This window comes from Ambystoma mexicanum, chromosome 5q (genome assembly GCF_040938575.1).
Source record: "Ambystoma mexicanum isolate Mex_15411 chromosome 5q, UKY_AmexF1_1, whole genome shotgun sequence".
NCBI lineage: Eukaryota > Metazoa > Chordata > Amphibia > Caudata > Ambystomatidae > Ambystoma > Ambystoma mexicanum.
In genome coordinates, this window is record NC_090933.1 from 1,199,507,023 (window position 1) to 1,199,531,585 (window position 24,563).

Consider the following 24,563-nt stretch of genomic DNA (forward strand, 5'->3'; position numbering starts at 1 on the left):
GGTACCCAGAGGAAGGGGAAAGGGTGCCACTGATCACAGCAGAAAGAGAGCAGAGTGGGGAGGAAGACCGGGAAAAGTTTCATTATGATCCCCATAGTACACCTAATAGAAGTGGCAAAAGCGGAAAAAGAATGATGGACACACAGAGGGTGTTCACTGCCACCAACAGACCTGATTTGGTGGCAGAATAACACACGGACGCCTGTGGTGCCAGAAAATTGTTAAATATAGCTTTAGAACAGCTGCATTTCCCCACTAGTGCATCCAAAGAGCATAGCAGCAGAGCTCAGTGAGGGATGGTATTTTCCAAACATGCATGAGTGAGTAAATGAGTTTGTGGGAAATTGTATGGTTTGCAAACAGTTTGTCTGGTCACACATTGAAAACCTAAACTGGAACGATACTACAGCCAGAAGAGCCCTTCCAGCGCTTGCATTTCGATTATGTCAACATCCAAGAGAGATCTGCCTCCTACAGGTATTGAATAGTAGTGCCCATTTTCATGTTAGCTTGAGGCAGGACCTTGTGCAAAGAATGATGCCAAATCCGCTGAAAGTTCTGAGGGAAGTATTCCCAAGATGGGGTGTGAAGAGATGGAATCAGATAATTTTCAGCACTTCGCCAATGATCTCTGAGGAGATAACACGTCTGCTCGGAGTTGAACACAAACTTTGCACAGTTTACTGGCCGCAGGCTAACGGTATTGTGGAAAGTATAAATGACTTAGTATTTGTTAGCTTAGCCAGGCACTCTTATTGTGTGTCGATATTGGCCTATATGCCTTCCTCTTCCACTCTTTGCCCTCCATAAAGTACCTTCTGCAGATCACCACCGGCCTGCGCTTGACATTGTGACAGGAAGGAGAATGATTGTGCCTGTCCCTCCTTCACGTTCAATTTCAGGTGCTAACCCGAGCTCTGAAATCCTTTGAAGAGAGTACACAAGCATTTCCAAAAACACAGCCACTGTGTCTGGGCAAGAAGGTCCTCATTCGAAACAGTGAGAAAGTGGAAAGAGCCTCGGTTTTGTGGCCCTTTTTGAAGTAATCTTCTCCACACCCACAGCAGTGAAGATTAAAGAACGTGCATGGATTCATCACAATGATGTTCAACGAGATACCAGCAGCAATTTGGGAAGAGGAGTGACTTGCTGGGAAGTACAACCCAATTTACAATAACATTTCGTACTGTAATAAGGTGCTACAGGAAACCCACAATGAAGATGGGGCAAAAGTGAAAAGTATTATACTGTTCTGCATCTTTTTTCTGTCTTCTTCTCTTCGGGTATTTAGCACATAAGGATAAGTTGAGCCTGTTAGCTGGTGGTGAGAGGGAAACGCACACTAAGAGAAGTGTGGCTAGCACATTGGAATTATTAAATACTGCCTGGGAAGGAGTAGATCTGGCCTCCAGAAAATATTTGGTATGGGGAAAATGAAGAAAGTGGAACGGGGGAGCACCAATGATACCTGATACATCACTTATACCACACTGCACAGGAACGCCCAAGCAATTTTTGAGATCAGAGAGGACAGCAGAAGAGGGCAGTTGTCTGGTACAAATGGCATTGTGCAGAACCAGGGGTATGTTCCAGGTACATACCGTGGAAGTATGAGCAGGAAGAGCTGTACGAGGACAACTTTATACAACTGGAAAGCTTGGCCCAGGAGTAGAAAAAGAAGCACATGGTTCTGGAATATGTAACCGAGGGGGCTCAAAAGGGAAAACAGGTGGCCGCTGTCCATAAAATATATTGCAAGACCTTCATGGGGAATGTGCTATGGTGCCACACCAGGCCCTTGATACAAATCCAGGATTCGGTGTTACACAACAGGAAATGGGAAAGGGGGATGGCACAGACAGTGCTGTGCAAAAGGGTGGTTGGGCTTTGAAGAAAGGGTGGTTAAGGAAATAAGTGGTAGATGTAAGAACATTTGCTTTAACATGGATAAACTAAAATACACGTCCAGAAAACATAAAGCAACTGACGCAATATTCTCTGTTTTAGGGCCAACGGAACAAGGATGCTGGGGATGAAAACCAGCAGGAAGATGACGATGGACATCGTGGCTTTGCAGAAGGGGACGGCTGCTGTGGTGGATACTTGGTGGGCATGTGGAACAAAAGCATATGTCCAACTACCACCAGACTGGAAATGGAATTTTTGCACTGGTGACTTCATAACCCGACATTAGTGGTGCCCCATGCTGACTTTATACCACTCAATGGGCTGTCCATGTCTAAGGAGAAAACGGCAGCAAAACAAACCAACATAAGGTAACAAAGAAATAGCCTCAGCGGAGTCCGCAAGAGCTTGGAGAACATTCCATCTCATTTTAAACTGTTCAGTTCAGCATCTGTTTCCTTTACTTACCCAGAGTGCAAGCTACAGACAATGCAAAATGGCTGTAGATTACCTGCTACAAACTGCTCTGATTGGCCAATGCAACTGAAAAGGGACTCGATGCGGTGCATGAAGAACTATGGGCTCCACGGTTGGTGACCCTCCAAAGCACTTTCGTCTCAATCTTATGACCGCAATGAAGGGAAGGGTGTGGCATAAGATAGGCAGCTCATGCTGTACCGCAATTCCCGCCAGTGACGCTACGAATGGAACAATCGGAGGCGGTAGAGGAAATAAGATCAATACACAAGAGAATGACAAAGAGGAGCAATACATTTCATCTGTATCCTGGTTGGATTATTTGCCTGAGCACCCAACTGGCTTGTGGCTATGTTTTAAGGTAACTGTCCCTCTGCTTGATGCTATCCTCATAGTCACCTGTGTTGATAGTCTAATCATCCAGTGATGTAAATGCCTCCTGCACAGGAAAGGATATGCAATGTACAAAATTCAGGTCAATGAGGTATTAGGTGTGGAACATTCCAGTGTGAATGAGCGGGAGAGTGAATACCTTTTTCAGCACCACCACCAGACTTGGAGAATTACCATGCATTATGGGGGGAGTGTTTTCCTAACTGGACAAAAATATAGATTTTTGGGGAATACTTGGACAGGTTAAAGGAAGAGGGGGAGGGGAGATGACATGGGTAACATGGGTGTGTAAGGAAATTAAAGGAGCAGAAGAATCGATTGAAAGATCGCTCGAAGGGGGGAATGTGTTAAAGGTGCTAATTCAGGGCCAGATAGGGGGATGCACCTACCAACTATTGGAGCAAAGAAGATGCACAGTGGGGGTGGCCACATGGGGGATAACGGATACTCTGAGCCACAGAGACACTGTATAATGGACTTTCACCAGGAATGTTAGGGGGTAACGATTCATTGGCTGTTAACTTGGTCCAACACATTACTCTATGATTAGCTAAAGGAGGGAAGGGCATAAATAGCTGTCACAAATACGCGTAGTGTGAAATACCTTGGCGCGAACTGGATCTGGGAACATTTCAGTTTAAAACACGTGACCACAATGACAGGGTTGTGTGAAGGGGGGGGTGAGGCTCTTTTTACTCATATGGGAATTAAGACAACCGGGGCTGGGTGAGGTAACTGTAAGCCAGTCAGCCAAACAAGCCGCCCTGCACAGTAGCAAGGAGGGTGGCTCTGTACCAGTGTGTCAAGGCTCATCAGCAGGTGGCAGTGGGAAAGGAACACTGGACAGAGTGGTGTGGTGTTCCTATGAGGACCAATCAGACGGTAGGTTCCTAAGGTCTGATGAAGGGGCCAGCCCTCAAAGTATTTACCACAGTGTCTGCAAAGGACATGGTCTAACAGGTATTGTGTGAAGGTTTGTTTATTTTATTTGTATAGTGCGCCTGACCCAGGGGTATCTGGGCGCTTTACATACATGGTTGCATACACAAAGCATACAGATAGTACATAGCTTATAGTACATACATCCTTTTCATGGAAGACAGGGCAAAGTACAGGCAGGTAAGCGTTTGCGGAGTGCGCTTGGAGGAGGTCATGTGGAGCTGGGTGGCAGTGGGTTAGTTTTTGCTGAGTATCCAGGATATAACACTTCTCCTGAAGATGTCAAATACTTGTATGGCTTTGATGTCAGAAGGGAGGGGGTTCAATAGTTGGGAGGCTAGAACCGGAAAACTGGAGCCTCAGACCTTTTAAGGTTGTACCTTGGGACCGTTAGACAGGAGGCGTCAGTGGATCTGGTGGTTCGAGTAGAGGATCTCCAAGTTAATTTTTCAGAGAGATTGGGGGCGGGGGGCTGTGTGGTTCAGTGCTTTGAAAGTGAGACATAGTGTCTTAAGTTCAATCTTTTTGTTTATGGAGAGCCATTTGTGTTTCCTAGTTGCTGAAATATGTTTCTTTCTAGGTATGTTTAGGGCAGCTCTGAGGGCATTGTTCTGCAGAGCCTTGAGTTGTGGGATGTATTTACCCATGCATCCGAGCCCTACCTCAAAACTGTGCAGTATTGACATGGAAAACATCATGATGGCCAGAGCTTCCCAGAAAATGCACAGGGAAATGCATGAAGAATAGGCTGCCACTCATTTTTGCCGATGTTATGGGCACAGAAGGGCACTGCCTAAAACCACCATTGGACTACCCACACAGTAGTCTGAAACCATTGGGAATGGCAATCCTGATTGCCAAAAGCAAACCCATAACTGTTGGGAATTCATTTTCTTAAATCCCAAAAAGGGTGCAGTACCAGTACTCACCACTGTAAGAAAGCCGGCGTTTTAAAACAACACCAGATTTTACTTTTTTGTGTAAAACTGAATAAATGAACCCAAAACATGCCAAAGAAAGACTTACTGAGAGGGGGATTCTAAGAGAGGGGTGTTATATAGGGGTAGTCATCCAGAACGCATGAACTGGACATAAAGATATATCAATAAGGGTTTCCATTCAGTATCCCAGACTAGGCATTGACTTAGCTGTAGTGTTGAATTGAATCCTCTTACAAATTGGGGGCTCGTGCCGGACGTTTGGATTAGATATATCACTTGTGCAGATTAATACAGCGTGCCAGCTGACCAGATAGACATATCCGGTCGGAGCACACGCTGTGTTACGCTGTAAAGCACTCCTCAAAGGAACGCTCTAAGAAAAAGGTCTGTTTTGCAAAAATAAAATACAAACTTCTGTAAGTCAGGAAGGAACTCAAATTCCAGAATGATGACCTTGGTAGATATGAAAATAGCCAGAGAGCACTTCTTACATAAGTTATTTGTGAGAGGTGAGTGGACTCACCAGGACCGCATGGTCTGGTTGCAGGCCATCACGCAACAGGTCACTGAAACAGGGTCAGATATATGGGGAGATCAGGGTCCCCTACATGTGGCCCTGAGTGAACTATACATGGCTCCTAAAGCTAAGGATGAACAAGACAAGATGGTTAGGATAGCGGCATACCTGTACCTATATATGGGAGACATGCAGGATAAATGTACTGAAAGCCAAGATATGGCGAATAAGCGACAGATGGCGTTAGAGAAGGTCCAATCTGACCTGGTCTCTTCTGAGCAGAGGCTGCAGGGGAGCCAGGAGTCAGAAAATGAGAGTAGACAGCACATCATTAAAATAAAGAGGGATATGTACATCCTGCAACAGGAAAAGGCTGACCAGGATACCAGATTTCTGGCCTTGCAGAAGGAGTACCAAGAAGGTTTGGACTCCCTACTGCAGAGCAAGAAAAAGCTGGAGCAACAGTTAGACTTCAATAGGGCATGTGCTGAGCAGGTAGTCACCCTGCAAAGCCACCTAGATAGGGAGAAGGCAGAGAGCAATAAACTGATTTTGAAAGACCTGGATACCCAGGCAGAATTTGACCAGGAGCGCCAGAAAGCTGGTGCCTTCCAAAGGCAAAGGGACGACCTGGCGGCACAGATGCAGGCTCTCAGTCATGAAAGGGATACCTTAGGCCAGGAAGTCTGCCACTTAAAAAGGAAATTGGAAGAAAATCACCTGGCCCACCAGGGACTGGGTGACCTCCAAAAAGAACACCAGGACTTGCTAGAGCACACCAGGAGGGTGGAGGATGCTTTGGCAAGACAGGAGCAGGCCAATAGGGACACAGCTCAGGAGGTAACCCTCCTGCAGCAAAGACTGGCCCAGTGCTCCAGGACCAATCAGGAAACGCAGAGAGAGAATGAGGCTCTCTGCCAGCACAATGATAGGCTCCAACAACAGGTAGCGATGCAGGAGAGACTGATAGTCTAGTAAGGCCTTAACTGAGGAACTGAAGGCGCAGGCTCTTGCATTGCAACAGGGAGCAGGGGCGGATAGAGATGAGGTTCGCTGGGAAAGAGAAACTCCTGAGCATAACCCCAGGAGCCCTAGTACCAGAGGCCTTTATTTCTCTCAGTCCCTGGACTCTGCCACCCCCATGTCCCCTGGCGCACATGAGCACAGGGCCACAGGGATGGCAGATTACTATCCAGCCAGAAGCATGGGGCTCATAGGCCAGTACCACCCAGGAATGGAGGGGCGGGCATCCGGGTATGGGCACCCAAGCACAGTGCAATTTGATGGGGAACCCCAGGAGAGTAGGCCCATTAAGGGCATCCTGAAAACCTCTGCCCAGTTAGGTCAGTGGGGGGGGGTACCCATCAAATCCTGGCAGCAAGGAGGGATCTGAAGACTCCTCTGAGCGGTACAGGACACAGGAGACCAGGTCCCCACATTCTGCCAGCCATTCCCAGGCTCGCAGAATCCAGGTAAACCTGGAAGAACAGACGGGAACCTCTGGGAGCAGTGCCTCTGAGTCAGAAGATGAATGGACAAGGGTTACCCGAACCAAAAAGGCCAATAAGGCAAAAAGGGCCTTGATTAAGGACCCATTGAAACAGATTAAGGCAATCAGGAGCGTCATCACGCCTTATCATAAGAACGCCAAGTATTCTGTTTGGGAGCACTTAGAGTTGTTTGAGCAAATGATGGAGACTTTCCATTTGAAGGACAGCCAAAGCTGTATCCAATATGTAAAGTGGACATTCTCCCCAGAGTACTTCAGTTTCTTTGCAGGGCTGGAGGACCAAAATCATTCCAGTTGGTCCACCTATAGGGCGGCCATATTAAAACATTTTTCTGTTCACAGAAATCCCCAAGAGGCTCGCAAGGCAGCCTACAACTTGCAGTGTGGGGAGGATCAGGCCCCACAAGAGTTTGTGCAAGAACTGAAACGTGCCTTTGCGCAGACCACCAGAAGGGTGCGCACAGACAGCAGAGAATTCGTCAATACATTTTTCCATGCCTTGCCCAAATATATAATGACCCAGCTCGTGAGAGATTTTCATGAGAAAAGATCTTTAGACTGGGTCATTGAACAGGCTACCTGGATCTATGAGGTGCAGAAGCCCATAGAAAATAAAAGCAATACCCAGAAAAATCCCAAAACCAACAGCACCCCTGCTGCTGCCAAGGTGGCAGAGGTAAAGGTCACCCCCGTTTTGGATTTGGAGATAGGGGGGCCTAAAAACCTACCTGCACCTAATAATGCTAGGCCCAGAAGGTCCTCGGGCCAGTCACAAACAGGGAGCCAAGGAGGTAGTCCCACAAATGGGGTCCCTCGCTCTCCTGACTATGTAAGTCCCCGTTACAAGGGAAATCGACCCATCCTGGTTTATGTGTGTGTGGACTCCTCGAGCCCAAGGGGGGGGGGGATCCAGCCAAGCACCTAACCCAGGGAACTTCCCTCCCAACTTCCCACAGGAGGGCAGAAATTCTCCAAATCCTGGGCAGAACTTTTTCCCCAGATATCCACCCAACTTCCAACCCCAAAATCATCCATCCTTCTTTCCCCAATTCCCTGAGCCCAGACAACCTAATCCGGGAGAGGGGAGGCCAAGGGTGGAGGGGTATCCAAATCTTCCCAACCAGGGGTACTACCAAAGAAGGGATAGCTACCCTTCCCGGGATCAGCCCAGGGGAGAAAACAGGGCCCCGTATCAGCCTTAGCGGGTTTCCCAGTTAGAGCGCCAGGTTCAAAACATGGCGCGGGATCTGGGTCACATACTGAGGGCTCAGCAGAACCCTCAGATCGGCATGCCGGCGCAGAACGCACCCAACTCTGGACCTGGTGCTCCAGAACAATGACGGGGGCAGCACCCCGATAACTCACCGGTTCCCAGGGAGGAGGCACAAAGGGAAGGGGGTGTAAAGCCTTGGAGGAAGCTTCCTTCCTCATTTGTAAACAGCCCCTGGAAACCCAGGAACCGGAAACAAAATCTCTTGCCCCTGAAAGTCTGCCTCCTAAGGAACAGAGGGGGGGTAGGAGAAACAAAAGACCCAAACAGACTCAGTTTGAGGAGGAGGTACAGATCTTCCAATTTGAGGGAGAGGGATCCTCAGAGGATCTTGGGAAAAGGGTCTTCTCCTTCAGAGAGGGGGGAACCACTCCCAAAGAAAAATGGGTCCCTAGGGATGCAAATCCAGACTGGGGAGATGTGGAGACTGAGCTACCGCCGCCACCATCTCATCCCAGAACCAACAGCAAGAAAATCCCCTGGTTCAAACCCATCCTGATGACTGCCTCCAAAAAGGGGGGGGGCGGCCCAGAACCGGAGCCAGGGGAACCCACAATGGCTCTGATCTCCAGTTGCCAACTTTTTCTTTCAGGTTCCCAAGGCTCTCCACAGAATTCTGCCCAAATCTCTTCGCTAGCGATGTCCAAAACCAGAAAGTTAGCCCACCAGTTGTCCAAAAATGTGTATTATCTGTGCCCCCTTGAGGAGAAGGAGGGAAGATACTATGCCCCGGTACAAGTACAAGTACAGGGGCAGGGTACAATTTTGGCACTGGTGGACACGGGATCTCAAGCTACCCTTCTGTCCAGAAGGGTCTTTGATGAACTGAATGCAGGAAGGGGAGGGAATTGCCAAATTCCTCTCACCTCTCTTCCTGGACAACTGCAGAACTTTGACGGGAAGGAAATTCCCGTTGAGGGGACTGCAGACTTGGACATTAAAATTGGGCGACACAAGTTGAAACACCCGGTCATAGTTGTGACTCCAGAGGGCACCCCTTGTTTACTAGGGAATGACCTCCTGAGAAGGTTGTCACCCCTAATAGATTGCGTAAACAAGGTCCTCTGGACCCAGACTAGCCGACAAATAAAATTAAAACAGAGTGTCAACCATGTTAGTTTAAACGGCACCTGCCACATGGTTGAACAAAAATCTGACCAAGTAGAACTTCACTTCCAGAATAGCCAAATTCCAGACGTGACAGTAATAGCAGTAGGACAACAGACTGGTGATGGGGGGTCCTCTCTATTTCTGAAAATCAACCTTCCTTCCAGTCTAAAGTGGTACTCCGCGCTGGAAGGAAACACTCTGAGATTCTATACTAATCCACAATCAAACTCCCACTCCTATAGTCCAGAAAGATGTGAAATCAGCTCAGAGCCTGGCTGATATTCAGCAAATTGGAGAGTAGTTGTTCATCCCTGTCCAATTAAATGATGGGAAGGACTCTGTTCCCGCTCGAGTGTGTGTGAACAACGGTAAGAGCTTCATCAGCGAAGCCATGTTCCGCCAACTCCCAAAAGATCCAGCCATTCCCACATTCAACTGATAGACAAATGGGAAATGGACCTGGAAGCACCTAATTCCAAACATCTCCTGCCAAGCAGGTGTATGCTCAAAATCTCCATTGGCAACAAGAGCATAGTCCACAATTGTTGGGTCGTGCGAGACGTCCCTGCCGCCTTTTACTTAGGCAGTGACATTCTCAATCGCTTTGCCATTAGTTTGGACCTAATAAACTTCAAAGCTTGGTCCCGATTAGCGGATAATCCCATGGGCTTTGATGATCCAGAAAAAGCATTTAGGTCAGCTCAATTGCTACCTTATGCAGTTGAAATTCAGATTTAAGAGGAAGTCACCATCCCAGAAAGGACCCGACAATTCTCCCTGGAAGTGAAAGTTAAAAGAGGACAACATTTGAAAAACCCTGATGCTTACATACATCTAAATGCTTCTCTCCAACAGCAAGGGTTGGGGTTAAACCCAACACCATTAGTCAACATAGAACATGACACCATTCTAATAGAGGTTGATAACAGCGACTTAAAGAGTATTACTCTAGCCGCAGGCACCATTATTGGAATGGCGGTTGATGACCGACATTTTTCCATTGATTTAGGAAATGAACTGTTAGGACCAATCCCCAAGGACTGTTTTGACAGTGACAGCGATGACAATACAACACCAGACAGGATTTTTACCCGGCATGGGGGGAACTTCCTGGTGTACACTTCTTGCCCTTATGGTAAGGAAGATGTGACTTGTGACTTCAGGAGGGATGAGGTGATTTTCCAGGTCCATGAGGGCTGCCTTTCCCACCTGAAGCCTCCGGTCCAAATCAGCACTCTGACCAGGGACTTCTCCACCCAGCTGGAGGAGGCCGCGGAGATAGCCAAACCAGAAGTCTTTCCAGGCTTCAGGCAGATGGTGGAAGAGAGAGTCAACCTAGCTGATGCCTGTGTGACTCTGGAACAAAAGCAAAAGTTGAAACAAGTTTTCTTGGATTTCCAAGATCTCTTTGCGGTAGACTCATATGACTGTGGTCGCACCGACATCCACACAACAACAATCCCCACGGACCCTGGCATGACTCCAGTGTTTGTGAAGCAATATCGCTTGCCTCTCGCATCAATGGAGTCCCTTACTGAAATAATTAAGAACCTTGAGTCCAGGGGAATAATCCGTCCCATCCACAGCACCTTCAATAATCCGGTGCTGGGAATATTAAAGCCAAACGGCCAGTGGAGACTCTGCGCTGACCTTAGGGAGCTCAACAAACGGGTCCATACTTCCCGATGGCCTCTTCCCTACATTGACCAAGGGTTGGCCCAGATTCAGGGGTCACAGGTATTCACTGCAATAGACCTGACCAATGGATACTGGACCGTGCCTGTCAGTAGGGAGGACCAATACAAGCTGGCTTTTACCTTTGGGGGCCAGCAGTATACATGGAACCGGACTCCCTTCGGATACCTTAACTCCGGTAATGAGTTCAATATTTTCCTACATAAGGCCATGCCCGGCCTGGGTGCGAGGGGTAACCTGGCTTATGTAGATGATGTCCTCATCAAAAGTTTATCTGTGGAGGAACACATAGCGGAGATCCGTTCTGTTCTGACGCAGTTGAGGGCCGCCGGAGCAAAACTTTCCTTTCAAAAAGCACAGTGGTGTAGAACCCGTGTTAATTTCTTGGGGCATAAGATTACTCCTCAGGGTCTCTGTCCCCAGGAAAAGAAAGTGGAAGCACTTCAACAACTGAAAGACCCCACAACTCTGCGGGAACTAAGGAGCCTCCTTGGACTGACTAATTACAGCAGAAAGTTCATTGAGGGCTACGCAGAGATCACTAGACCCCTGATTCATCTCCTGAAGGGGGGGGTCAAGTGGGAATGGGGTCCAGAACAAGCCGAGGCGGTAAAACAACTCGAGAAGCCTCTCACAAGCACCTTGCCTAGCTTACCCTGTCAGAAACAAGGAGTTCTTTCTGGAGACGGGGTTCTCTAATACGTGCTTGACGGCAGTATTATACCAAAAGCATGACAAGGTCAATAAAGTAATCTCCTATGTGAGCAAAACTTTATCCTCTGTGGAGGAAAAATTCAACGTTTGTGAGAAGGCACTCCTGGCAACGGTGTGGGCATTGAAAAATTACCGCCTGTTTATCCAGGGGGAACACATCATAGTGGAGACTCCACACCATCCTCTGTGATATCTCCAAAGTGACAGAATCCGGGCCGGAAATGTGAGTAATTCCCGAATTACTTCCTGGATTCTGTCAATGCAAGGCTTTCCTGTGGAAGTCAGATATGGCCAAAACAAGAAGAGTCCCCTCGCGCAAGGTGTGGCTGACTTGCATGATTGTGCCAGAGAAAACTGTCTCGAGGACGAAAGTCTAAAAATCAAGGACAACACGGAGGCATACCTTAATTCCCCACACAAAGTCTTTGAAGAGGACAAGTGTGAGGGAATGCCCACTGTCTATGTGGATGGATGCTCTTACCATGTTGACAACGACGGGGAGAAAGAACTGGTGGCTGGCGTAGGGAATGCATGGGTGAATGAGTCCCCAGAACCCTCCGCTGGATACAAAATTGGTCCCCGAAGTAGTCAGGTGGCAGAATTGATGGCTGTGCATCAGGCCATCCTCACTGCTGTCCAGCATCAACTCCACGAACTGGTCATAATCACAGATTCGGATTATGTACGGAACGGGTTCGTGGAGCACCTGGTTAATTGGAAAACCAGAGGCATGTTATGTGCTAACAACAAACCCTTGAAACATGGGAAGTTGATCCAAAACATTGATGATCTGGTCACCTCGAATGAGATGACCATCTATTGGAAGAAGATCAAGGGTCATTCCAAAGTAGAGGGACCAGACAAAACTGGAAATGACTTAGCTGATCAGCTGGCCAAAACCGGGGCCATCCAAGGGGATCTAATTGAGATTGAGTCCCTGTTGGGGGAAATCCAGGTCACTGCTATCACTAGGTCCCAGACAAATGCTCACAACGACCTTTCAATTGCACAATGGAGTAAGGAGACCCCTGATGCTGATTTGATTACCGCTCAGAAGGGGGATCCAATAATTGGTAAATTTTACCAACACCTTGAGGACCCTGAGAACTTTCCCCTGACGGATACCGATTACATTGGGAAAGAGGACCTAAGGGTGTTGATGAAATGTCCAAAAATGTTCCGGATCCAAGACGGTTTGCTGGTAAGGAAATCCAAAGCTGGCCACGATCAGTGGGTGGTTCTACCTCATTCCGAAGCCTGATGTTAAGTCACGCCCATGATGCGGCCACCGCCGGTCATAGGGGGTTTCACACAACATTGGAAATCTTAAGAGAGGTTGCATACTGGCCACACATGGGGCAGGACCTTGACCAATACTTGAAGGGGTGTCTTGTGTGTGCACAATTTCAGCCATCATCCCTCACGCACCGTGCGCCTCTCCAAAAGAGGGGGATGACACTGCCATGGTCAGATTTACAAATCGACTTTATAGGCCCCGTGATTCGCTCTGCTAGGGGGAATAAGTACATGTTGACTGTGACATGCTTGTTTACCAAGTGGGTGGAATGTCTCCCAGCCCCAAATTGCAAGGCAGAAACAGCAGCTGCCCTGATGATTAACCACATCTTTTCCCGTTTCGGCCTACCTCAAAGGATTGAGTCAGACAGGGGTAGCCACTTCACCAGTGAAGTAATGACAAAGATGTGGGAGATACTGGGGGTCAAAAGGAAGTTGCATATTGCTTACCGGCCAGCTTCTTCTGGGGCAGTAGAGAGATATAACCGAACCATTGTGAGCATATTAAAGAAGTTTGTGGCAGATTCTGGGCCAAGTTGGGACATCCGATTACCTCTGGTCCTAATGGCCATCAGATCTACCCCTTCATCTGCAACCAAAATGTCACCATTCGAGTTGATGACTGGACGCAAGATGGTGCTTCCGCAGCATTTGCTCTATAGGACCCAAGAGCAGACACTGATAAATGCCTCCACTACTCATGAATATGTGGAGAATTTAAGGAAACACCTTCAACATGCTTTTGCTTATGCTCAGCGGAATTTAGAAAGATCATCTGATAGCATGAAGACCCACTATGACCTGAAGACTTCCAGGAAGGAATATCAGGTGGGGGACCGGGTCTATCTATACAATTTCCAAAGGAACCAGGCCAAACAGCGAAAATGTTTGCCTACATGAAGGGACCCTTTGAGATTATAGACAAAATCTCCCCTGTGGCCTATAAGATCCGCATCCCCAAAGGCGGTTCGGCAGAGGGGGAAGACAAGTGGGTTGAAGTGTTGCCATCCCAGGAACACTCTGCAACAACTGGAGGAATCCTCTGGAATCCTAGCGGGTACTGTCTCAGACTAATTCAGTTCCAACGATAAAACATACCACATCTAGTCTCTAAAATATTGTGATTTGCATGAAACTGTCTTAGTTATACTGTTTGTTTTTTCAAAATAAGAATGTAATGTTTCGTTATGATGAAATACATATGCTGCCCCACTATCTCAACAGTGGTGGAAAAACGTCTATGAATAAGTATTGCCGCTCTTCCTTTGTCGTCCTAGGAGAAAGAAAACCTGGAGACGGGCCAAGGAGGATGATCCGGAGACGGGAACGAAGATCCAACGGGCCCGGGGTACCGCCCAATATTCCCATCAGGACCGGCGAGGAGAACCGATCGACCAGTACCGGATGGAGGAAAAGATGCTGAACTGTGCCATCTATTGGAAGAAGATGAGGAAACATCCCAGGTCTTGCGAGTCCCATCAGTGAAACCGAATGGCCATCGCAAGAGGGGGGCTTGTGGGATGTATTTACCCATGCATCCGAGCCCTACCTCAAAACTGTGCAGTATTGACATGGAAAACATCATGATGGCCAGAGCTTCCCAGAAAATGCACAGGGAAATGCATGAAGAATAGGCTGCCACTCATTTTTGCCGATGTTATGGGCACAGAAGGGCACTGCCAAAAACCACCATTGGACTACCCACACAGTAGTCTGAAACCATTGGGAATGGCAATGCTGATTGCCAAAAGCAAACCCATAACTGTTGGGAATTCATTTTCTTAAATCCCAAAAAGGGGTGCAGTACCAGTACTCACCACTATCAGAAAGCCGGCGTTTTAAAACAACACCAGATTTTACTTTTTTGTGTAAAACTGAATAAATGAACCCAAAACATGCCAAAAAAAGACTTACTGAGAGGGGGATTCTAAGAGAGGGGTGTTATATAGGGGTAGTCATCCAGAACGCATGAACTGGACATAAAGATATATCAATAAGGGTTTCCATTCAGTATCCTAGACTAGGCATTGACTTAGCTGTAGTGTTGAATTGAATCCTCTTACAGAGTTTATTATCGTTTTGTTGGCGCCCAAGTACAGACCATTTTAATAGTCAAATTTGGAAGATTTGAGAGCTCTGGCTAATATGAGGCAACTTTCTGAGAAAAGCAAGGGTCTGCAGGCTCTTATCAGTTTGCCTGTGTAGGCAGTGGCAGAGGTGGTTGAATTTACTTGTTTGCTAAGGTTTGAGGTGGCATCGAAAATAGAAGCCGAGTGTTTTTACTGGTCCTCTTTCCCACCAGCTGCAGGTCGTCTTGTGTCCGTTCTCAATGGTGCTGACCAATGGCAGTACATTAAAGTTCCGGTAGTCCGCACAAATGTTGCTCTGTTAATAACAAGATTTTCCATGGTGGTTTGTGAATAATACGTGGTAACACATGGAGAGGTCAGGTGATTGGGAAACTATTGAACTGTTTGCTCTAATGATGCTTTCACTAATAAATGTAACTATCGAGGAGGAGGAGGAGGAGTAGGAGGAGATTGGTTTTTCAATCCATTCCCTGGGAAGCACTGAATAAACTAATCCTCCAACTTACAAGTGTTTCCCCTGACTTTTCTATTTCTTGTTATAAAACTGCTGTTAATAGTCAATTCAGATGTCAGCCTCTCGATCAGAGCTAATCCACTTTTCTGTTTGATTTGTGCTCATCCAGCTGTAATAAACAGTGTTGCTTCTTGCCTGGTCTATGCTCCATTTTTGAGTATGTGGTTTTTATCTGCACTAATTAGCAGGCCGCTGACTACACAACCATGTTCTTTATCGAACCGGATTGGGGGAGGAGAACATGGTACACGGATCCTACCCCAGTCGGAAGGTTGGATGCTCAACCCAAACCCGGAGTACCACAACCTACATGCGTGGCTCTTGAGAGGATGAGGTATGATGACTGGGACCTCTCAGAAGAGGTTCTTGAGGTCCTGCTGTCTGCATGCAGACAATCTACAAGATCGTTCTATACATGCAGATTAAGAAGGTTTGAGGCGTGGTGCAGGGAATGCAAGATTGATCCGATCACTTGCCCTACCACTTCAGTGATGGAGTTACTCTGTCACTGGCCTCTTCAGGTACAAACCGACAGGGCCGCCAAATACCCTTTGACTGTTTTCAAAAGGTCACCGGGTCAAGGTTCTTTCTTTGCAATGCCGGTTATCTCCCAAATGCTGAAAGGTCTTGTGAATAAGTTTCCGCCCATCCCTTTCATTGTCCTGGATGGGGACCTTGATTTGGTCTTATCTTTTATCGTTTGAGCCTATGTACTCCTGTTCTCGAAGACTTCTTATGCTGAAAATAGTTTTTTTGGTGGCAATCACATCAACCCGAAGGGTCGGTGAACTGTAGACTTTGTTGTGCAGGCCTGCCGTTCAAGGTGTCCTTGAAAGTACAACCTGGGTTTCTGCCCAAGGTTGTCAGTTTCACATCTCCCAAAACGTTCACTTACCAGTTTCCTACCCTCCTCCTTCCCCTTCTAATGAAGAGATGTTCCACAGGTTGGACACCAAGAGGGCCCAGGCCATTGATTCCTATGTGGCCAGAACATCTGAATTCAGAAAGGCTGATCAGTTGTTGGTAGCTTTTTCCCTGTCACAGAAAGGATTGGCTGTACCTAAAAGTCTCCCGCTGGGTAACACTCTGTATAACTGAATGCTATCAGCACGAAGGGAAAGAGCTTACATCAGGACGCACTTCTCAAGTGGTATAGGGGCATTCTCGGCACTGCATAGGAGAGTTCCAGTTAAAAACATTTGCTGGGCTGCGAGTTGGTCCTTGTTGCACACTTTTACCAAGCATTATTGTTTGGATGTGTCACAAGGGGCAGATGCTTGCTTTGGAAGAGCAGTTCTTCTGAACTGGTATAGGGACTCATCCCACCGCTGGTCAATGTACTTTCTTTGGGATTTTATCGAATAAGGAATCTTTCGGAGAAAAGCGATCCATTGAAGGAGAAATGACTTACTGGTAATGTTCTTTCTATTGATTCTTCTCACGCAGATTCCTTATCCTCTCATCCGGCCCCGCTTTGAGAGTGCCTGTATTGCATGTTGACTGTCTGCTTATTCTGGGGAATGCGGATGTTTCTAATTGTTTGGCTTTTTGCCATTCAGAAGTGTGATCCGTGCGCATTGAGTCCACACAGATCGATGGCCGAGTCAAGATGCTTTATGCCCACTGTTGAGAGGTTTTCTGAGCCGCTGATGCTGGAAGGGATATCGATCTCATGAGGAATCTGGGGGAGAAGAGTCCATAGAAGGAACATTGCCGGTAAGTAATTTCTCCTTCCTGCAGTATAGCAAACCTAGCATGCATCCTTTCAGCATGTTCAGTTTCTGATTTTGCCCACACCAAAACGTCATCTTGGAAATAGCGGACACTGGCCATACTACCAAATACCTTGGCTCGGAGGAAATGAAAAACTGTAGAAACGGACAAAAGGCATGCCCCAAAAATGGAATGTTACATTGGCAGGAACAAAGTGAGGTCAAGCAAATTTATCTGGTGATAGGCCAAGGACAAATCCAGGGTGGTAGGCCAGTTTGCACGTCCCATTGTTGAACAAATCTCTTTAATATTCGTCAAAGGATGGTGTTCTTGCAAAGCCCAAGCGCACTCCAAGATCCAAATGTATCACTAGACCAACTTCCTTTTTAAGTGCAAATATCACAGGGAATAACCATTCTGAGGATTCAATTTCCTCTAGCCCCTTGCTATGCATCAACCTATCCAATTGTACTTTAAGTGCCTCTCTAGCCAATACAGCCTGACTCACCTTGCGGACTGCACCCCTCTTGAGGACAATTTTATTGGAGCAACCATATATTTTAATAACTCATTTCTGAAAACACTTGTGTACGTGCTGGCCAAACCCTCCAAATATAGTTTGAGTATGCAAAAATGATGGATACCATTCATTTGTATTTACATAACACTAGAACATCCCTAAAGGATTGTGTGCCTTCTGAATTTGATGGCTGTACAAGACGAGTTTTCCATATTCTATTAATGATTACATATTGATTGTGCAATAGGCGTATTTGTCAGAAGAACCGTATGACTAACTAGTCTATGGTTAATGCTTCAAGAGGAGGTATATTTAATCAAAATTTCACTTGCAAAATGTTATTTTCAAATGCAGTAATGAAATTCAAATATGAAAGTTTTGGAGAGCCTTTTTTAAACTAGTCGTCTGCCAGAGAGCAACCATAAATCTTCCTACTCATTGCATAAATTGCACATTCAGAATATGACGCTTTCACATCTATTATAGTTTGTTCTGTAAACACTGCTTCGTGGGAACGAATGTTTCTTTTGAATGTGCTCTTTACTTGTTGGAGACAGCCTTGAGCTGCAGCATTTATTGATACATTATACAATATGAATCCCTGCATTATAATTTCTGTGTGTGTTGTCCTTGTGAAAAACGTTTGATAACACAGTGTAAGCATTTCTACATTAATTGCTAGCAAAACATTTTGACCTACAATTTAGCAGTTCTGCAAGATAGCTTAAATGTTTTCAAGATGTTTTATAATGCTCTTGGAGGGAGATGTGTGTTCAACAGTTTTGTTAAAGTAGCTTAGAATGTAGTGGTAAGGTGCACTGTTAGCTCAGCCAATCTCCCGATGATAAATGAAGACAAAAAAAGGATGCCCGCCATATACAAAAGAGACTAAGTCCCTTTTCCATGTCTATGGCAGCGACCAGATGGGAGGAACTCTGCGACTGGAGCTCAATGCTCAGGTCCCGCAGTTAAGCAGAGGGGGTGGGAGGCAACGGGGTGCCCACAATGAAAAAACAAAGTGCCAACCGGGAAGGGCCTCGGGTGGCTTGGACAGTGGGCGGGGATTGTGTATTCTTGCCTGCTGTTCCAGCCACCTGATTGGCTGTGTGCCCTTCCCCAGGGTGCAACTATAAAATGGGCAAAAGGTTAGTTTGCATATTGCGCAAAGTTTGATTTGCTGTGCACAATGTACTAGCTCCTACTAGCAGTAGCTCCTGCTTAACTGGTTATGCCTGATGCACAGGAGCTTCTTTTTGCGCATGGTCAACAAATCACAATTTCCATTCCTGTGCTGTTTCTGAAAATGTCAGATTGAGCAGAGTAGATTGGCAATGGTGCGAGACTTACCATGAACCCTCTCTTGCCACTACACCTGTCGTAATCCTTTCCTTAATGAAAATATAACCTGATTAAATGTGTATCCTACAGAAAAGGGTTTTGGGGGTGTGCCAATGATATGGAAGCAGTGGGAAGTCCCTTAAAAAAAGTCCACAAAATAACAGTCAATAATGGATCTGGCTTTGTAAATGTCGCGAATATACCTTCTGTTAATACAGAAACATTCCCCTCTGCATTTACAAATCGGAACCATTGGATTTCCAACACCTGGTTGGGTTCGCCTAGCGTTTAAGCTCCCTGCTGTGCTCTGATGTGACTAAACATGGTTTTGTTTTCCTTTCCACTGATTGTAAAGGAGTGCTGCTATCTTTATTGCCTCTTGTAAAATATATTTGAGAGAACTGCTACATGCATCAAGGGAGCGAAATATTAACCCGTCATTAAACATTCATCCTTTGACGCTCTAAGTGGAAGTTGGTTAATGCATCTTGAACCTGATAGAATCTAATGTCAACTGGCTTATTTTCAGTACTGGGTGAGCACTTGGAAAGAGTCACAACAGTCAACATTGTGACTGTGAGTCATTTTTTTAAATGAGTCCTATTGGCTACTTGTACATCTGTGTCCGTGACCTTTTTAGTACTCTGAAAATCGGGGGCTCTCACGGCCCCAATTTTGCCCAATGTGGATCTCACTGCCTCATTTCTGCCCCGAGTGCCTCTCGCTTCCCCTGTTCTGCCTCGCGTGATTCTCGCTGCCCCGTATGCCTCTTACTTGCCAATTTCTGTCCCATGTGGCATTGACGCGCCAGTTCGGATCCATGTCGCTTGCACTGCCCGAATTGTGTTCTGAGGTGCTTGTACTAACTCATGTTCTCAATGGTGAATACGTTTAAAATATATATTTTCTTTAAACAAACTGACCACTCATCGTCACTTGCATGAGAAAATCCTTGTAGGTCAAGACTAAACCACACTAATAATGGAGAGAAAATACATAATGGAACTATAAGACTATTTGATATGTCCGAGTGAGTATTCTGCAATTCTAGAGATTTTTTTACCCCATTTGTTGGTTGAGGAATTTGTGTATTGGGTTCAGTGGGTATGTTTTTGTATCTAGTTTTCCAGAAATAGCTGCTGTATGTAACTAACCACAAAAAGATGTGTCCAAATCAGGATCTCAACTGACTTGTTTCAGGCATTAACATGGACAAAGAATAACGCATGTAGCGGCTCAGTGGCCATTTCACTCTAGTCCCTGTCTTTGTTACCTACAATGAACTCTCGTCCAAAGGGATTGTTTGCGTTCGGACTGCGGGGGTCAGCAAATATTTGTCAATTCTAAATGGTGAATAATTTTGGAGCAAACAAATGGGTTTTGCTGGTTCCTGCTTTCATTTCATACAGCTTTTATTCGACAATTTGTCGTTTAGCCAAAAACACAGCAACACAATCGGGTTACAAAATAAAAGAACAAAGTGAGTACAGACATAATACTGTGGTAAATGCAACTTATTACACACATAATCGTGTCATCACATTTGCAGAGGGTGAATAAAAATGAGCAACGTTCTAAAACAATTAAAACTATTCTTCACAATGTAATATGGAAAATGGAACAGTCTGACAAGGGAGGTCAAATCAGCAAGAACGCCTCCTGGTATTGTACTTCTACCTGATGAGATATGCAGACAATTGTATTAGTTCATATGCTAACTGCATCATCAGGGTGCAAGGGTAGGAGAGTCCGATTGTATGCCCAGTCTTGGCAACTTATACAAGAATTGCATACATTTCATTGGTCAAGATGTTAGCAGCATTATTAAAGTGCAAGAACAATGGGAGCAGAAGGGTGTCCGAGTTTGTGCCCGATCCTGATGGGTTGTATCATTTGGCAGCATTATGAAAGTACAAAAACAATAAGGTGCATACAAGATTTCATGGATAATGGTCTTTACTCCTACGTCCCGTCCCCTTTCCTCCATACTTATGGGACATTCCTCCGTCCTGTGGGACGGGACCGGAGCACTTTGTAAAAGCATCAAAATTTTGTAAACATTTTAGTCCTTCCTCTCTTTATACGTGGGGTACTGCACGCAGCCGTAACCCTGCCCATCTTAGCTCTGCATCGCCCATCAGTCCTTTTCTCCGCTCGTTCGAGACTGGACGCACTTGCATCTGCTGAGGTTTTCTTCCTTTTTTTCTCCTCTCTGGCTCTCGCTAGCGATCGCCTAGTAGTCTGTCTATGCCTTTTAAGCTAGACTTCCCGAATTGTTCTTCGTGTCAGTGGCGCTTTGTGAGGGCGGATCCCCATCCTCTTTGTTTAGAGTGTTTGGGTCCCGATCACCGTTGGGATTCCTGTTTCTATTGCGATTCCCTTTCGGTCCGGGCGCTTCAACGTTTGTTTGGAGCGGTGGGAGGAGGTGTTCCAACGTGCTCCCCCATTGCATTTTCTTAAGTTCATCGAGGAAAAGCAGAAACGCCTGGTGAGTTCTTTACTTTTTAGGGCACCCGGCCGGGGGGACTCCTTCCCAGGGCGTCCCGATCCGGGAGGAGCGTCAACCGCTCTGTCACCGGAGCTCGCCCAGAGGTGCCTTCTGGGCTTAAAAAGTGTACCAGAGTTTTCTCTGAGGGTCTCCGTAAGGGGCCTGTAGGCACCGGAGTGCAATCCGAGGCCCCTTCTGTGGGGGCTGCTTGTAGACCTAGTTCTAATGAATCGTGGAGCACCAGAGCTTGCTCTGAGGCCTCCTTATTTGGAGCTTCCCTCAAAAGTACCGGGGTGCGCCGCGAGGACTCGGCTGGGCTTGGAGATACTGAACATATGTTTGAGGCCCGCCGTGAAGAAGCTTCTACCGGGCTCGGGTCTGAGGTCGCTCTTACAGAGGCTAAGGTAACCAACAGTTCTGAGAGGCCTTATCTGTGAAGGGTGTTTGCCACCGTTCCCACACTGGCGGTGACGCCAGAACTGTTAAGGGGGCAAGGAGTGAAGTTTCAAACTGTAATTTCTCCTTTACCGGCGGTGCCGAGGTCCTTCCTGTGAAGGCTAGTTTGGCTGTTGGTATGTCGCAGAAACATCCCAGGCCGCACAGTACCGGCTCGGCCGAGGTTCCTTGTGTAAAGGCTAAAATGAAGACCCCTGACCCACCGGTGGGGACCCCTGCCTCACTTCCACATGTGTCGCAGTTCTCCTCAGGTGTTGACAAAATGGTGGCCGTTCCTGCCAAGACCACGGTGGCCATTTTGGGCGCTTCGCCTACAACTACGCCATCGGCATCAGGTGTAGGGATTGGTTCTGTTGGTGAACATAGGGTTCCTTGTGCGCATCTGTTTCGTCCGGTTTACGACTGGAACGCCTGGATGCCCCTTCCGCACAACATCTCGCTGCCTGCGGGTTCGGCACCCTTGATTTATGCGGACACTTCTGGGGATGGCCCTACTTGGCAAACCTCCCCTCTGCGTCCCTGGAATTATCCACCTCATGAGAGGCCTTCTCGGGCAACTCCAAAGCTTTCCCCGGAGGACGCTTTTTTCGGCAAATTTCAGGTACTCATGCGTACCGACCCCATGAGAGAATATTTCAAGGGTCTCTTTAGAGAGATATGCCCGCCGACGCCACCGGTTCCACCTGCGTCTCGGGTGGTTCAGCTGGCACCGCCTTTGCCTGCGGTGCCTCCCCCTACCGTTCCGCCCTTGCCTCCGTTGTCCCCGGTGGACAAGGTGGTGCCCGACAAGGCTCAGCAGAAACCTGACCTGTCGGATGATGCGCAAGACTATCAGGACAGTGAAGACCAGCCCCGCTCTATCAGAGCTTTTCACAACCGGGTGCTGGACATGATGTATCTACTGGATGTCCCAGTGCCCGAGGCACCCGCTCTGCAGTAGGGCGTGCTTTCGGGGGCGTTCACCTTGTCTACATCGGAATGTACCGGCCTGTTCTTGCAGAAGGACATTTTGGCCGAGGTCCGTAGAGTCTGGGAGAAGCCACACTCTGGACTTTTCATCAATAAGAAAATTGACGTGCGTTATAGGCTGCATTCTTCGGAAGAGGTGGCCCTAGCATCTTGTCCGCCCCCATTCCTCCGCGGTGGTGGCTGCAGCCACTTTGCAGTCCAGGCCTGCAGCATCCTCTTCTACGACGGCTACTCAGGTCCTGGGGAAAGGGGACAAGCTCCTCGACTCCCTTGGGAGGAAGATTTTTGCTAACTCGGCCCTGCAGCTACGGCAGACCAATGCATGATTTGGTGTTAGTGGGGGCGAATATGAAGATGTAGAAAGGTCTGTCTGAGTTCGAGGAGATCATTCCGGTCGAGAAACTCGAGGAATTTAAGGCGGGATTGTCGGATGCCAGGGTCTTGGCCCAGGATCTGCTGGAGGCCGCGGCTCATCACGTTGATACTTCGGCCCGGGGTCTTATGCTTGGAGTTGATGCCTCTCGGCAGGCTGGGCTACATGCCACCAAGTTCTCAAAGGAGGTGCAGGACAAAGTGTTGGACCTGCCGTTTGTCGGCAAGGAGCTTTTTCCATTCCTCAACGGATGTGGAGCTGACCAAAACGAAGGACCGCACCCAGACCGCCAAGTCCTTGTCTGTCCTGGTAAAATCCCCCTTTAGGACTCGGAGACCGTTGTCACAAAGCCGGCCCTCCTCTGGTTTCAGGGGGTTTCTAGATCTGAAATCCCGCAGAGTGGATACCCCTTCAGGGAATTCCCGCCGGAGGCAGCAACAGACCCAGTTTTTCTCCGCTCCTCAGCCTCATCCTCCGGTTCAGGTGGTAACACCACTGAAAAACCTGCCAAATGAGGGTTCTCCACGCTCGCACGAGACCCCGGTGGGAGGACGCATTGCGTCTCATTGGGAGGCGTGGCAGACCATCACTGAGGACAGGTGGGTCTTGCCAGTTGCTTGGACGGGCTTCCACTTACCTCTAGCCTCTACCCCACCCTTCAAACCTCCTTTCCAGCAGTCGGGGTCGCCCTTCCTCAGAGCCGAGATTCAGAAATTGCTGGACCTCAGAGCAGTGGAACCCCTTCCCCCTAGGGGAGCGAGGAGAGGGCTTCTACTCCCGACTGTTTACGGTGCTGAAACCCTAACCAGGCTGGCTTGCACACCATCCTAGACCTTTCCCAGTTCAATCGTTTCCTACCCCAAGAGAAATTCAAGATGATCACGCCCCGCCAGATTCGGTCCTCTTTGTAGATGGGCAATTGGCTCAGTGTGGTTGGATATACTGATCTGGAATCCACACAGGAGATACCTCTGTTTCTCTGTGGGAGAGGAGCATTTCCAGTTAGAGTGCTTCCTTTTGGCCTCAGCTCAGCGCTGCGTGTCTTCACGAAAATGATGTCGGTGATTGCAGCTGAATTTCGTCTGCAGGGAATCCATGTATATCCGTATTTGGATGATTGGCTCTTACGCTGCCCTTGCCCGGTGAAGGCCGCATGCAATCTGCAGTCTCTCCTCCAGCTCCTGTTCCATCTCGGGCTGTCGGTGAACTGGCGGAAATCTTCCATGACGGTCTCTCAGGACTTGATTTTCGCTGGAACATGATCGACTGCAGAGTTTACCTGACCGGGGACAGAATGGTGGATCTGTTGGCCATGTATCAGATTTTTGCGCAGTC

At 47.5% G+C, this 24,563-nt stretch overlaps 1 protein-coding gene across 1 annotated transcript in view; it reads left to right on the top strand.

Annotated features, from left to right (window-relative positions):
* SLC45A4 (solute carrier family 45 member 4) overlaps positions 1-24,563 on the top strand; it is a 560,586-nt gene that overhangs the window by 265,816 nt on the left and 270,207 nt on the right. The window lies entirely within an intron of this gene.